General features: G+C 44.8%; 1 pseudogene; it reads left to right on the forward strand.

Moving 5' to 3' along the window:
• The first annotated feature begins 9,184 nt into the window (after positions 1 to 9,184).
• LOC123636406 lies at positions 9,185 to 9,848 on the forward strand (annotated as a pseudogene).
• The last annotated feature ends 4,368 nt before the right edge of the window (positions 9,849 to 14,216 follow it).

Genomic DNA, 14,216 nt, shown 5'->3' on the forward strand with positions numbered 1-14,216 from the left:
GTCTTTCCCTGGCGTTGTTTGCTTGAACAGGTCAACCACTCTGACTCAGTTTCTCCATCTGTGCAAGGCAAATGTGTGGACTGTGAGTACTATTCATTCTCTCCCTCGCAGTACCCCCCTTAGGAGCAAGCGTGAGGCTACTTCACAGTGTGGGAGGAGCCTTAGTGCAAGACGTTCTTGTTACGGTGACAGAGAAGGTTGGTTCTCAGGGGTGACAAGCATTTCTCAATATTTAGCCCCACGGGACACAGGGTAGTGATGCAGAAGCACAGATCCTGTTCCCAGTCAGTGCAGGGCCTGGCGTGGGTGTGGACACGGGACACTCATGAACAGCCAAGTATAACACCTGCAATCCGTTGTCATAGAGGCTTCCACTCAGCACCGTTGGAGTGAAGAAAGGCAAAGGGTATCCTGAAAGAGAACTGGTGTCGGAAGCCGGATGTGTAAGTCCAAATGCAGGTTTTTCCACTCAGAAGTGAGGCGGCTTTGAACAATTCCTCCAGCCTTTATAAGGCCCATTTTTCTCCAATGTAGGATGAGTGGCAAGGGCAATTTAAATGTGTTGCAGCACCTTTGTTATGGAGAAAAGTGAAGAGCCCAGTAGCTTCTGAGAGTACAGGGAGGAGGATTTCTCCTGCCCACCGTGGGGCGGGGAGGGGTGAAGAGAAAAGCCCTACACAGAGGGAGCACACGTGAGCTGGGCTTTGAAGTATGCTTATGAGTTCACTGAGTGCAACAGAAAACACGAGCCCTCCAAGTGGTAGCTAAGAATGTGCCTGGCAGAGGTCGGACTCACAGCAGGTGAGCAGGCGTGTGCAGCACTGTGAGGAGAAGGGGGCAGAGAAGCTGCCAGAGGCCGAGCCATGAGCCCCTGAAGATCAAGTTAAAGACTTTGACTTGACTCTCAGGAAGCCATACCTCTTGTTGGAGACATCTCATAGTCTGGGGATGTTTTCCCAACACTGCTATATCACGTGCATATTTTAATACCCCCTTTCTGCTCTCCTAGCTTCTTGCCTGGAAGAATGTTGTCTGGGGCACAGACATGAGGAGCACACATTTTCTAGCTGTGACAGGTCCTTAATACACCTGAGGAAAAACTGGCCTGCATGGAAACTGCAACTGGAGACGAGCCCAGGAGTGTGTGCTTCAGAGTGTGTATGTGGTGTGAGTGTGGGCGCATGTGCGAGTGTGCATTGAGTGTGCATGTATGTGCATGGGTATGAATGCACCCATGTGTGTGTGAGGGAGGGTGTTTGCATGTGTGTGCACCATGCATGCGTCAGTGTGTACATGCATGTGTGAGGAGGGCAGAGGTGGCAGGTCCCAGCCTGACCTGCCTGGAGATTGATGCCTGGGGTTCTCAGCTTGGGGTCACCAAGCAGCCATGCAGGAGCAGCTGTTGGCACTCGGCTCCTTGGGAAGCATCTTGTGTCGCCCTTGCAGGGGCGAGCCAGGTGGCTGCTGGGCTACAGGGTGGCTGTGCAGGATCTCATCTGCTTCTGCTTTGCAAGGGCACTCCCACTGTGACGCTTGAGGGACAGAGCCATTAGTGCCGATGAACTCTCCAGAACAATGTGGGAAAAATGAGACCTTCAGTATTTGGAGCAGGGTGGTTAAAAATAACAAACACGCACAGCCCTGTTCCCCCAGATCGAGCTCTGGAGCGGCAGTGCTGAGGGCTGGGGAGTCATCAGCAACCACGCAGGTGCGGGCTTGGGGAAGTGCCAGGCCAGCCCAAGCGCCACAGGCTTTGTGCGAGTGTTTGGGAGGCTGGAGAAAGTTCTTCACAGAGCAGCCGCACAAAGACTTGAGTGTTTGTCGCTTCATAATTAAATCCAAAGGGGTGAGTAAAAATTGCCAGCATTTTTCTTCACCTGGGAAGAAATCAGCATTATTCAGATGAAATGTGAAATAGCTTCAATAAGGCTACTTGCACTGGGTGGCAACATGTGCCACAAGCTTTGCTTCCTAGCGCCAGTGTGAACATGAGTCAGCGGCTACTTATCCAGTACTTGGGAGAGTTCTGTAGAGAACAGCAAGGGAAGTGCTGAGGATTGAGCCTGGACACTGGTGCTGAGAATACCTTTGCTGTCAGCTTCCGTGTTCTAGACTCTGGCCGGGGCTATTTATTTATGGCCAGATTCTTACCAGGCCAAACCCTATAACGTAGGTATTTTCTCTATTTCTCAGAGAAGAAAATAAAAGCTCAAAGAGGTGTGGAAACCTGTTTAAGGTGGACGATTCTGGCTGACTTCAAGTCTTACACTTTTCTCAATGTGCAATATTGTCTCATTGAAAAGTCATATTCAGAGGAAACACAATTTTGGAGGGCAGATGTTGCATACACCACTGCTACTCATATGTCCTCCCATGGATGCACCCGGAAAATGGAAGAGTAAGACCTCATTCGTTTGTTGAGATGCTGAGATGTCCTCCGTGAGCAATTTTCCAGATAGCTAACGCTTTACTTTTTAAAGATCTAAACTTAAAATAAAAAGACTATTCTAATATCTCTGTTTTGGAAATAGATTATATCCATCCACTCACTTGTCCATCTGTTTATTTATTACATGCACATTACAAATGCTCTGTTCATCTCAGAGTATGAGTTTGTTGATTACTTTGTCACTCAGTTGAACTGAGTGTGGGACTTTTTGTTGCTATGGTAACCATACCATCATAATGCACTGTAGGATTCAAATTCTTTGAGCATTAACTTGTGTTTAAGGTGATAATTGGCTTGTCAGAAATTTTGAATGTCTGGTCCGTCTTGATTTGGTTTCTCTTCTTGCTGTGCTCCAGAGATCTTCTTTCTCTAATCTCCTATAACCCTCCCGGAGGTATTCTACTGTCACTTGTTACACCTTGGTTGACAGCTGGTGATTGCCAGCACCTGTCTCAGGTAAGCAAGTGCTGGTGTTCCACTGTTTCTTAAACGTGCCAGTCTTCTCTTATATTTCAGGTTGTCTCCTCTAAGACCTTAGCTCTCTTATGGGTTCATTAAAAGTTGTGACTTTGCAGATTATCTTTTTCTTGTTGATATAAAGATAGGAATAATAGTCTTTTAAGATTCCTACATCTTGGAAAGAACTAACATAATTATAAAGAAAACTTTGTGTTTCCAAAGTTTTGTTGAAGCTGCTAAATTTAGAGAACATTTTTGTTTTCCCCAAACAGGCCCGGAGGAAAAGTTGGAAGGGGTCAGAGGAAGGATATGTGGCCTACATTAGTGGAAAGTTGACGTGGAGAGTGCTGGGTGTGTCTCAGGAACCCACAGCTGTGCTCCGTGGGAAGGGCCAGTATTTGAGAGTCACCTATACAGAAGGTGCCCACGATGAAAGGCAATGGTAGAAGTCAAGACTGCAATGTATTTCATTTATAATTCCACATAATTATATATATATATATATATATATATATATATATATATATATATATCTCATGTAAGATCGTGCTTTAGAATTAAAGAAGTACATTGTGTGGACGTATTCATTTTATTGAAATTCTGTTGCATTTTATAATTCATTAATTTATAATTCGTTTCAACAAAAATGGTAACATCATGTTTAACCACTTCTTTCTCTTTTGGAACGTGCGGAGATCAGTAACTAAAAGCTGACTGGGAGAGGAGCTGGAGGGAGCAGCCTTGCGTCTCTCCCACTGCTCATCCTCAGAAACACAAGTCTGGCCTGCACTGGGAGCAGAGAGAAAAAAGAAAACTTTATATTGGATTAAAGACTGAAATTTTGATATTAGGATTGACTAATTTCCCTAAAAATGTGAAATGAGGGTGTTTGTTAATATCTAAGTGATCAGATAAATGATGGGACAGTGTTTGATTGGTGAGTGTGATGGTTAATTTTACATGTCAAACTGATTGGCCTAAGGGATGCCCAGATAGCTGGTGAAATATTACTTATGGTTGTGCCTGTGGGGAAGTTTCTGGAAGAGACTCGCATTTGAGTCAGTAGACCGAGTAAGGAAGATCTGGCCTCACTAGGGTGAGTGGCATCATCCAGTTTGTTGAGGCCCAAATAGAGTGAAAAGGCAGAGGAAGGGCACATTCATCCTCTGTTTGACCAGGATCAATCCTCTCCTGCCCGTGCATATTGGTGCTCCTGGTTCTCAGGCCTTTGAACTTGGACTGAATTACACCACTGGATTTCCTGGTGCTCCAGCTTGCTGACTGCAGGTTGTGTGACTTCTCAGCCTCCACAATCATATGAGCCAGTTATGATTATCTATCTGTCTATCTATCATCATCTATCTATCATCTCTCTGTTTCTCCTATTGGTTCTGTTTCTCTGGAGAACCCTAACCAGTACAGTGAGAAAGAGAGAAAATATAGAGCAGGTCTGAAAGGCAGTAGCAGAAAAGAATTCAGTTATAAATTGCTTTTAACCTAATATGGTCTTTGTGGTATGTTTAATAAATAAGTTACAAAATGAATGATTCAATGATCTGGAGTTTGGGGGGTGGCCAACAAAGACATTTCCTATATCAAATTCCTCCGTAAAATAAACAACACTGAAATCCATTTATTTTAAAACATGGCGTGTGCTTCATGAGGAGGAAATGCCACTGGATTTTATCTCCTGACCCACAGCTGGTTTACACACGAGATTCCCAGCAAACACCTGTTGTTAGAGAGTGATGATGAAGGAGGCAATGGAAACCCACTGCAAGGACGGAGGTCAGGGGCACGGCTGCTGAGGGAACTCTGCTCATGCCAAGCTCTGTGCCAGGGAAGCCCTGCATCCTCCCTGTCTGGAGGAACCTTCCCCAGATTCCATGTGTATTTCAAAGCTTACATCTTCTAAGACTGTTTTTTCAAGAGCCTGGCCCATGGAGAACTGTCCCTTGAAACCTCACAGCATCTGCAACGAGATTCACCCGGAGCTCAGCAGCACACGACAGAGCACGTGTTGGCTTCTTTAGCAACTTTGCATTGGCTGAAGAAGAAAGATATCTGACCTTTGCAATTCTGATACTTATGTCTTTTACAATAACAGTTAATCTGGCCCTAATTTATGAATTAGTAAAGAGAAAAAAAAAAGCTTTACTCAGTACCTGCTATGTTTCCAACAAGTACAGGGTGTTTTTATTTGTTTGTTTGTTTGTTTTTTATCTTTCTCTCTTGTTAATGCTTTAGGTATGTATCATCTCTCCTACTTTCCCTGTGATAAAGCTAAGGCACCCAGAAAGGTAACTTACATATGATTACAAAGATAAAGAATAAAGCTATTACTTAAAAAATATCATGCTTTGCATTACATGTTGCAAATTACAAGTCTAAATGGGCCCCCAGCACAAAGCCTAGCACATGGTAAGCAATTAGAAGATGACTTAGAAGATGTTTATCAAATGAATGAATAAATAAAACAGACTAAACTTTTGTGAATTGAGTTATACTCTCCAATGGCTTATTGGAATAAATTGTGAGATATCATCATTCACTTTTTTCTGTATTAGTCAAAAGCAAAAGAAACCTCAAATACTTTAGCTGGAATCGGGGGAGATTTGAGAATCCAGTGAGAAAGCAAGTATGAAACCGCTATAGAAATAGAAACTATTTTTATAATTCGTCTTCTGATTCTTGCTTGGTGTGTCAGATAATTAATGGTCTCTAAGCTGCCATCCAGCAGGCCCCGTAAGCACACTATTTAAGGGGACCACGCGGTGAATTCTTTTGTGAAAGGAAGAAGGAAATACCACTCCCTCCTTCCCTCCTTGTGTTTCTCTCTCTCCTTCTCTGTCTCTCTCTGAGCCTCTCCTCCTCTCTCCTTTATTCCGCGTGTTTTGTGTACCCACGGGCAATGTGCAGGCTCAGGATGCTGAGCTGAGAAAGTCAAGTTCTCCACCCCCCAGAAGCTTATACAGCTAGAGCAAAGAAATCAGAAACACATATTTCAGATTTTTGCATTCTGGCATTTCTGAAGTCAGAGCAGGGAAACGTGCTGCTTTGTGCTGGTGACACTCTCCCTTTCTGGCTCGCTCGTTCTTTGTTTTTGGCTCCCAGTGAACGCGCATCTCTGTGTGTTTTAAAGCGCAGTCAACTGCACAGTGAAGTTCTTTTTCTCTGCAGATTTTGTAGGTGTGACATCTCAGCCCACACAGCCCACCTGCTCCAATCACCGTTGGTTGCATCCTTAACAACTGGTGTTTTTAACAATGGTGCTGACTCTGGATTCCTTGCGGAAGCGTGAAGCAACCAGGTAGGTCTCAGTTATCTGGCCTGTTGAGGGGTACTTAGATCCAGCTGTCCCAGTGACGGTGGCCAGACCCCTGCCCGTCAGAAGAAAGAAAGGCCTGGACCCTATCCTCCTGGGGAGAGAAGTAAACACAGGAAACGATGGAAATGTAGGTGTGCTTTGAAAAAAAAGGTACAGAGGTGAAAACCTTCTCAGTATGCAGGTGTGTGCTTAACATTTCAGTTCTACTTTTCCATGTTTTCATAGGAAATTTCAACTTTTTTTCCTAAGAGAAGTGATATGGGGCAATGACATGTTCCCTGGTATCTGTGTGACCCCCTGGGGGACACTCTGGGTGGCTCAGAGGCCCTAGAAGGGCTGTCCCAAGGGTGAGAGGTGATAACACTATTCAATAACTTAGAGCCAGGTGTGGTGGGCACATGCCTGCACTTCCAGCTACTTGGAAAGCTGAGGTGGGGGCATCACTTGAGCCCAGGAGTTCGAGATCAGCCTGGACAACATAGCAAGACCCCATCTCTAAACAAACAAGGACTCACCAATTTAGGATTTTACCCAGATGGAAATCTGTGAGAATCCCAATTAATGGCTGCTGTGCTATAGACTTTGGAAGCCTGAATGGATGGCTTCCAGTTGTGGCTGCTGCCCTCCCGCTTCTCAGCCCCTTCTCAGTCCCCGTCCTTCCTCCTGCTTCTCCACTCATATAGCTAAGCCCTCACCTTGTCTTTCCTGGACTCCTGTACCAGCCTCTTAGGACAGCTGCCCGGTGTCTGTGGTAGCACTGGTGTTGTTTAGAAGGACTCTGTTTCTTGTTCTCTCTATGGGCTTATGATACATTTGCATTCCCCATGCCATCAAAACTTAGTATTAAAAAGTTAGATTTTCACAATTATTGAGTCTAAAGTGAGAGCCAAGTTTATTTTGGAATACTGATGTTTAATGTCATTCCTGTTCTAATATTCTCAGTCCTCCCTGAAACTTTGTATTAATATATACCTGATTTAAAAAGATGAGGGCTGGGACATGGCCATCTAAAAGCAGACAGACTGGTGGCACTAACAGATCCATACACAGATGGCTCTAGTGTCAAAAGGGATCCCTGATGATATAGGTGTGCCCATGGCATCCTGCAACTGAGGAAGAGAAGTCTCTGCCCCTGCCCTGTCCTGACTTCATTTATGACTTTATTACACCCCATTTGCACACCTGTATTTCCTTGGACTCCCCCCAGTTGCAGTGATTTTCCCAAATTACTATTGCGTTGAAAGAAAAAGAGTTATGAAGCGCTGCTCGTTTGCAAAGTGCTGTGCTTGGTGCGGAGATGGAGGATGAATCAGACCTCAGCATGGGACACAGAGACACACAGGGAAAGACAGGATGTAACGGAAAGGCTTTACCAGTTCAGGATTCACTTCCCAGTGAGTGGGACAGACCACTCGTTTTGGGAGAACAGCCAGCTGAGAGCGGAGCTTTCTGGACATCCCTGTGGAGGGAAACCTGCTATCTCAAAATCCTCCCCTGATTCTGCTGAGGGCGTGGAAGCACTCACGGCGGGAAGCCTGGCTCCTGCAGTGCACGAGCCTGCCCTGCCTCTCCATCTGCTCGCCAGCCTGCCTTCCTGCCACCGGGGAGCCATCCCGTCTGGGCTTCAGGGCCCAGAGGAGTCACGGTTTGCTTTCGGAGTTGTCCCCACTCGCACAAGTCCTCTTTCCCCTACCTGAACATTGCTCATGCTGACTTCCCTGCACGGGCTCTTCCTCGCTCAGCATCAGCAGCCTCAGCCAGGGATTCTCCTCTGCCCACCGGCCGTAGCCGCGGCCCAGCGTTCCCAGGGGGGAGCGTGCTGAAGCCAGGTTGGGGCATTGGCCTGGCGGGAAGGACACCGACTGACGAATCAGCAAGTCACTGTGCTGACTTTGCTTTCCTTGTCCTGTCAGATCGGAAACCTCAGCACCAGGCTGAGCTCTCTGCTTCCGCAGATGCCCAGGAGATCAGGCACTCTCTAGGGCGATGTTCCTTGTCTGTTAGGAGCCCCTCGAGTCATCAGACGTGGACTGTGCTTACCGAGGGGGCTCCCAGAAATCCCTTTCTCTCAACACCTCCATTTTCTTTTTCTCTGATGCAGCCTGGGCCCGCGTTGGAAGAGACTGGAACATCTAAAACATCCCATTTTACAGGTAGAAAAGCCCTAGGTAAGGACAGTGGAAATGACTTGTCCCGGACAGAAAGCCAATACCGGCGTAAACTCAGCTGCATGTTGTACTCACTTGAGGAACATTAAAAATACTGCTGGAGGGTCCCAAGCCCATAGATTCTGTTCCAATTGGTTTGGGGTGCCACGCGGCGCTGAGAGTTTTTAAAGCTTCCCAGGGGCTTCCCGTGTGCAGACAGCGCTGAGAGCCCTGAGCCAGCTGGTGTTCAGCCAGGACGTTAAACACAGGTGAGCTGTCCCAAGGCCTAGCGTGGACATTTATTTTTTAAGAGGAGGGACCTGGAGTTTTTACATGTCCCAGTGTCATGAAAATGGACAGGGGACTCACGAGGTCATAGGCCCACCCCTCAGCGACTCAGTACTTTGGCTGCGGTTTTACCATCGTCTTCAACCTCTTTCCACTGCTCACAGCAGCTTTTCAGCTGTCAAAGCGGGGGAGTCATCCTCTTTCAACAGCCGATAGGGACATCGCAGAAGGTTTGTTTGTTTGTTTGTTTTTCATAGGCAGGAAACTTAAGTCTTCATTAACAAAATAAAAAGAAAAGATATACTTTCTGTTGCTAAACAGAAAATGTTCACAGACTTTTAGGGTCATTTGGGTAAAACTTTTATTTTAAAATTCATCACCTTGTAGTCGGCATGGGGGAAGAAGCTGCAATAACACGAGGGGACCAGACTAGTTAGCGTCACCCAGGGACACACACCTGTCCGCCGGCGCCATAAGCTGTTAGACTTCAACAGGACACAAAAATAAGCCCTTGGGAGTGCGGCCGGAGCCAGGAGTATGCTCAGGCTTCAGAAGAGGCTTGCCTCTAGTGTCCTCCGCTGTGGCAAAAAGAAGGTCTGGTTGGACCCCAATGAGACTGATGAAAGCCCCAACGCCAACTCTTGTCAGCAGATCCGGAAGCTGATCAAAGATGGGCTGATCATTCGCAAGCCCGTGACTCTCCGTTCTCGAGCTAGATGCCGAAAAAACACCTTGGCCCGCCGGAAGGGCAGGCATATGGGCATAGGTAAGCGAAAGGGTACAGCCAATGCCCGAATGCCCGAGAAGGCAACCTGGATGAGGAGGATGAGGATTCTGCGGTGGCTACTGAGAAGATACCGTGAGTCTAAGAAGATTGACCGCCACATGTATCACAGCCTGTACCTGAAGGTGAAGGGGATTCTCATGGAACACATCCACAAGCTGAAGGCAGACAAGGCAGGAAGAAGCTCCTGGCTCACCAGGCTGAGGCCCGCAGATCTAAGACCAAGGAAGCACGCAAGCGCCGTGAAGAGCGCCTGCAGGCCAAGAAGGAGGAGATCATCAAGACTCTGTCCAAAGAGGAAGAGACCAACAAGTAAAACTCCTCCCTCTTGTCTGTACATAGTGGCCTGGGTCATAACATGTGAATCATTTGAATAAAACGAGCTTTGTCTGCTAAAAAAAAAAATAATAAGCCCTTGGAAACCTGCAGCCTTGTATAATTTAAGCTGCTGCTAAATTTTCCTAGCAGAAACTCAGTATGTTAGACAACAAGGTAGAGATATGGTCAAAATAAAAACAAGTAATTGGTGAAGATGGAGGTACAGCTCATAAAGTCTGATTGAAGGTTCCAGAAGGACTTGATCCTTCCCATTTAGGCCAGGAAGGAGAACTACAGTCAGGATTCCTGGTATTCATCAGATGAACACCATTGCAATCTGGCTACTTTCCGGGATTTCCTGCAGTATTCTCATCCTCCTCATTGGTTTTAAAAATACATGTTTGTCTACTGGGCAACATTAAGGTGTTTCTAAAACATCAACAGTAGCAATAACTTCATTTTATCCCATTATTTTCTTTTGAAAGAAGTACATATACAGTAGGCTTTTTCCATTGAAATTTTTCATTGAGATGTACACATTTAGTCATGCCACAATTGCTACCACACTTCTCTAGACAAGCATGTAAATTATTACAATAATGTTTTGAATGATAGACTATTTCCTCACCAAAAGATTACTGTGTCTTTTCCTTATCATATGTCCCAAACTCTCCTAAAGGTATCAAAGTTAATCTCTTTATTTTCTGCATTGTGGTAGCTCTTGGTATTCATCCAGATTTGAGCATCTACTACTGTGCACTGTTGTCATTTACATCTGACGCTTAATGTTGGCCTGTTAGCTTGGAAGTCCCGTGAAGGCAGATTTCATGGCTTTCAAAACACTTAACCCAGGTTATCTAGATGCAGATAATCAGGAAAGGCTTGCTGAATTGCACCAGGTCACTGAACTCATACCACCCCTCCCAAATAACAAATTGTCACCTGTCACACTCTGCTTGGGACCATCTGAGGGTGCTTCCTCCTCAACAGGTTAAATGTCCCACTCTGTGATGCGGTGCCCAGAGCTGCCTGTTACCTGGTGTACTGGCGTCTTGCAATTGCCATGACAACATGCCCCAGACTGAGTGGCTCAAACAGTGGAAATTTGTTGTTTTACAGTTCTGGAGGCTGGAAGTTCAAGATCAAGGTGTCAAAAGGCTTGGTGCCTTTGAGCCCGTGAGCAGAATCTGTTCCAGGTTTTCTCGTTGGTTTGTATAATAGATGACTGTCTTCATGTTCACGTAGTGTCCTCTCAGTGCGCCTGTCTGTCTCCAAATTTCCCCTTTTCAAAGGACTCCAGTTATATTGGACATACTGGATTAAGCCCAGCCGATGACCTCATTGAACTTGATTGCCTCTGTAAAGATCCTGTCTCCAAGGAGGGTCACATTTTGAGGTCTGAAGGTTAGGACTTCAACACATGAATTGCGGGGACATTGTGCAACCCATAACACCTGGCTTCTGTCCTCCTGGTGAGAACGTTCCCGGTTCATAACTACAAGACACAAGCTGGTTTCCGTGCCTTCTTGCCTCTTCTCATGTGCTGTTTGTGTGACCTGGGACACCTGGTTTCTGTCAGGGTGTGGCCAAGACCCCATTCTCCATCTCCTCCGTGAGGCCCTCCAGGCCCTCTCTTGCCCTGCAGGCAGAGACGGTCAACTCTGTCCTGTAGACACCTGACTTCCAAGCTGTGGACAGGCATTGGCATTTCTTTAGCCCAGTGGCCTGTGAACTTCCTGAGGGTGGAAACCTGTCTAACTCCCACAACTCCAAACCAAGCCCAGTTCCAGCTAATGTTTATTAGATGAATACGTGAGTGCATGAAACCATTCTTTCTAGACATTGTGTGCTGCTAGGACAGTCAAGGAAAACCTCCTCATGGGACACTCATTAGCTCTTTCAGACTGTGTGACAAGGAAAGGAAACTGGACGAGGGGTGTAAATCCCAACTGAAGCCATGGCCCTGGCGTCCCTAACGCCCGTGCTTGCAGGGTGGGTGGCTCCTCTGCTTGGCAGACCCAGTTCCCTCTGTTTGTCATTGCTGTGTGACACCAAAGCAGCAAGAAGCAAAACATTCAGCATTCAAACATTGTGAGCTGAGGTGTTCTAAATTCAGAAATATTTAAAGGTACTGAATGTGAGTGAATTTATTTGTATAGTCTCTCAAAATAATGTAAGGAATTATTCTGAGAAATAAGTGATACAAGTTAATTTTAAATAATGAGCAAATATAGGATTAGGAGGAAGAAGCATTCACATCTGATCCCATGTATCAGTCAGAAATTTAGGGATGTTTCCTAAGAACTTGGAATTTTTCTTCAAACATGGTATGATTTGCTTTATGTATTTATAGTCATATTATGTATTTATTCTTCCACATCTCACTTTTTGCAGCTACTCCTATAATTAATATTTACTTAATATTCTGGCATACACATGGTTTAACTATTTTCAAATACTTTGTAAATAAACATTTATTTATAAAAGTTTGTAAATGTATATACATTTTATTATAAAACTGGACTCTTGGCATCTACCCGAGGATGCAGAGAGCCGGAAGGAGCCTCCCTCCCGCCTTCCAACAAACGAGAGCCAGAGTGATGCCCCCTTCTGGGAAGGGATCAGTAAAAACTTGAAGATAGGTCAGTAGAAATTACCCTAGAGGGAGCACACAGAGAAAAAGAGTAAAAAGGCAAAACAGAGCATCCAAAAAGCTGTGGAAAAATATCCAAGGTTCTACCATCTGCAAAATTAGAAGAAGATATTTGAAAAAATAATGACCAAAGATTTTTCAAAGTAATGACAGACACCAAACCACAGATGTAAGAAACACATTGAACACCGGTCAGGATAAATATAAAAAATAAACAAATAAAACAAATAAGAAGACCCCCAGTTGCACACCCCAGACAGTTCATATTTAAACTAATGAAAATGTAGCCACTGCATGATATTCCATTTATACCACAATTTATTTAAGGTTCTCCAACTATAGGACAGTTGGTTGCCCACAATTTTTCATTAGTGTAGATAATAATTTTATAAACACCTCTGTTGTATAAATGTTGCTTTGCATATAAATATTTAAATATTACATTTAAATGTATACATACTGTTTTCTTATGATGGACCAAGATTAGAGTAGTAGATTCTGAAATACTCTTTGGAGTGATTCTTACACCTTCGTGTTTTATCAGAGCTCTAGCAAGGGATTGAACCTCCTTAGTGGAATAAATTATGTAAAATTTGCTATGAGGAAAAGTAAATATACATTTTTTTAAAAAAATCAAGAAAACATAAATACATAACAGATAGAAGGCAGCCTGGCTGTGACTTCATTGTGCCTCAGTTTCCTTATTGAAAAAATGGGGGTAATTATAGTATCTGCTTGACAAGGTTGTTATGAGGATTAAATGAGTTAATATTCTAAAGCTCTTAAGAGATTGGCTGGTGACATAGTTACATGATGTGTGAAATAAAATTTATGATCATAGGGTGGGTCTCGTTAGTTACCAATGGTCCTCCTTAGGGCGTTGGGAGTGCTGGGCTATAGGACAGTGACTTCACATCCTTTTCCGTCATCCTGCTTCTGTGTCTCATGCCTGTATCACGTGCTTCTCTGTAGCAGGCTGACCAGGTTGCTTACAGCTGATACATGTTAATAAAGTGTTGTCAGTCTCTATCTGCAGTTGATCAACGTTCAGTCTTTAAGATATAGAAATATTCTACTTTAACTGACAGAGGACTGAAATGGTATGTGTCTTGTCTAGGCTTTTTGCTAATTTTGTTTTCTTTGCAAAATCCATGGAATGAAGGAACTTAGATGGCACTACATCTGTGAATGACTTCTGCAAAAGCACTCCCTTGGTGGAACTTTCCACAGGAAAGATTTTTACAGACTTCATTTTTTTTAGGTATGGAAAAGTCGATCTCTGGGGAACACACTATATTACCCAGACACGGTTTTCTTCTGTGGTTGCTTCCAGTCTTTTCACTCCAAATGTCCCTGCTACAGCATCTAACGGTAGCTGCCTACGAACCTGTCTCCAAGGGGAGCAGAGTGGGATGTTACAGAGATTCATCGCGTTTTGCACAAAGGCTTGGTGGAAGAGAGAGAGAAAAAATAGAGACAGGAATTGTAAATAGATTTCATCTCCCTTGTTGATTCCAGAGGGCTGACGGTAGAAGGGGGTGTTGAGAAGACTTGAGCATCTCTGGGCCCACGTGGAAACAACGCCGTGGTCGATTAGCCACGTCTCCCACCTGCAGGTAGAGCCGGGCAGGCAGGGCCTTCCTGTCATGTGTTTGCCACCCCATTCCTAAGGGGTATAGGGAGTATAATTTTATCCTGAAATATTAGAAAGAAGAAAATAAATTCCTGGGTTTTCAACCAGAAAGTAAAGAAATCCTAAAAATGCAGTTATAAGTTAATAAAAGGCTTTG

Source organism: Lemur catta, chromosome 4 (genome assembly GCF_020740605.2).
Source record: "Lemur catta isolate mLemCat1 chromosome 4, mLemCat1.pri, whole genome shotgun sequence".
In the NCBI taxonomy this organism is placed as follows: Eukaryota; Metazoa; Chordata; class Mammalia; order Primates; family Lemuridae; genus Lemur; species Lemur catta.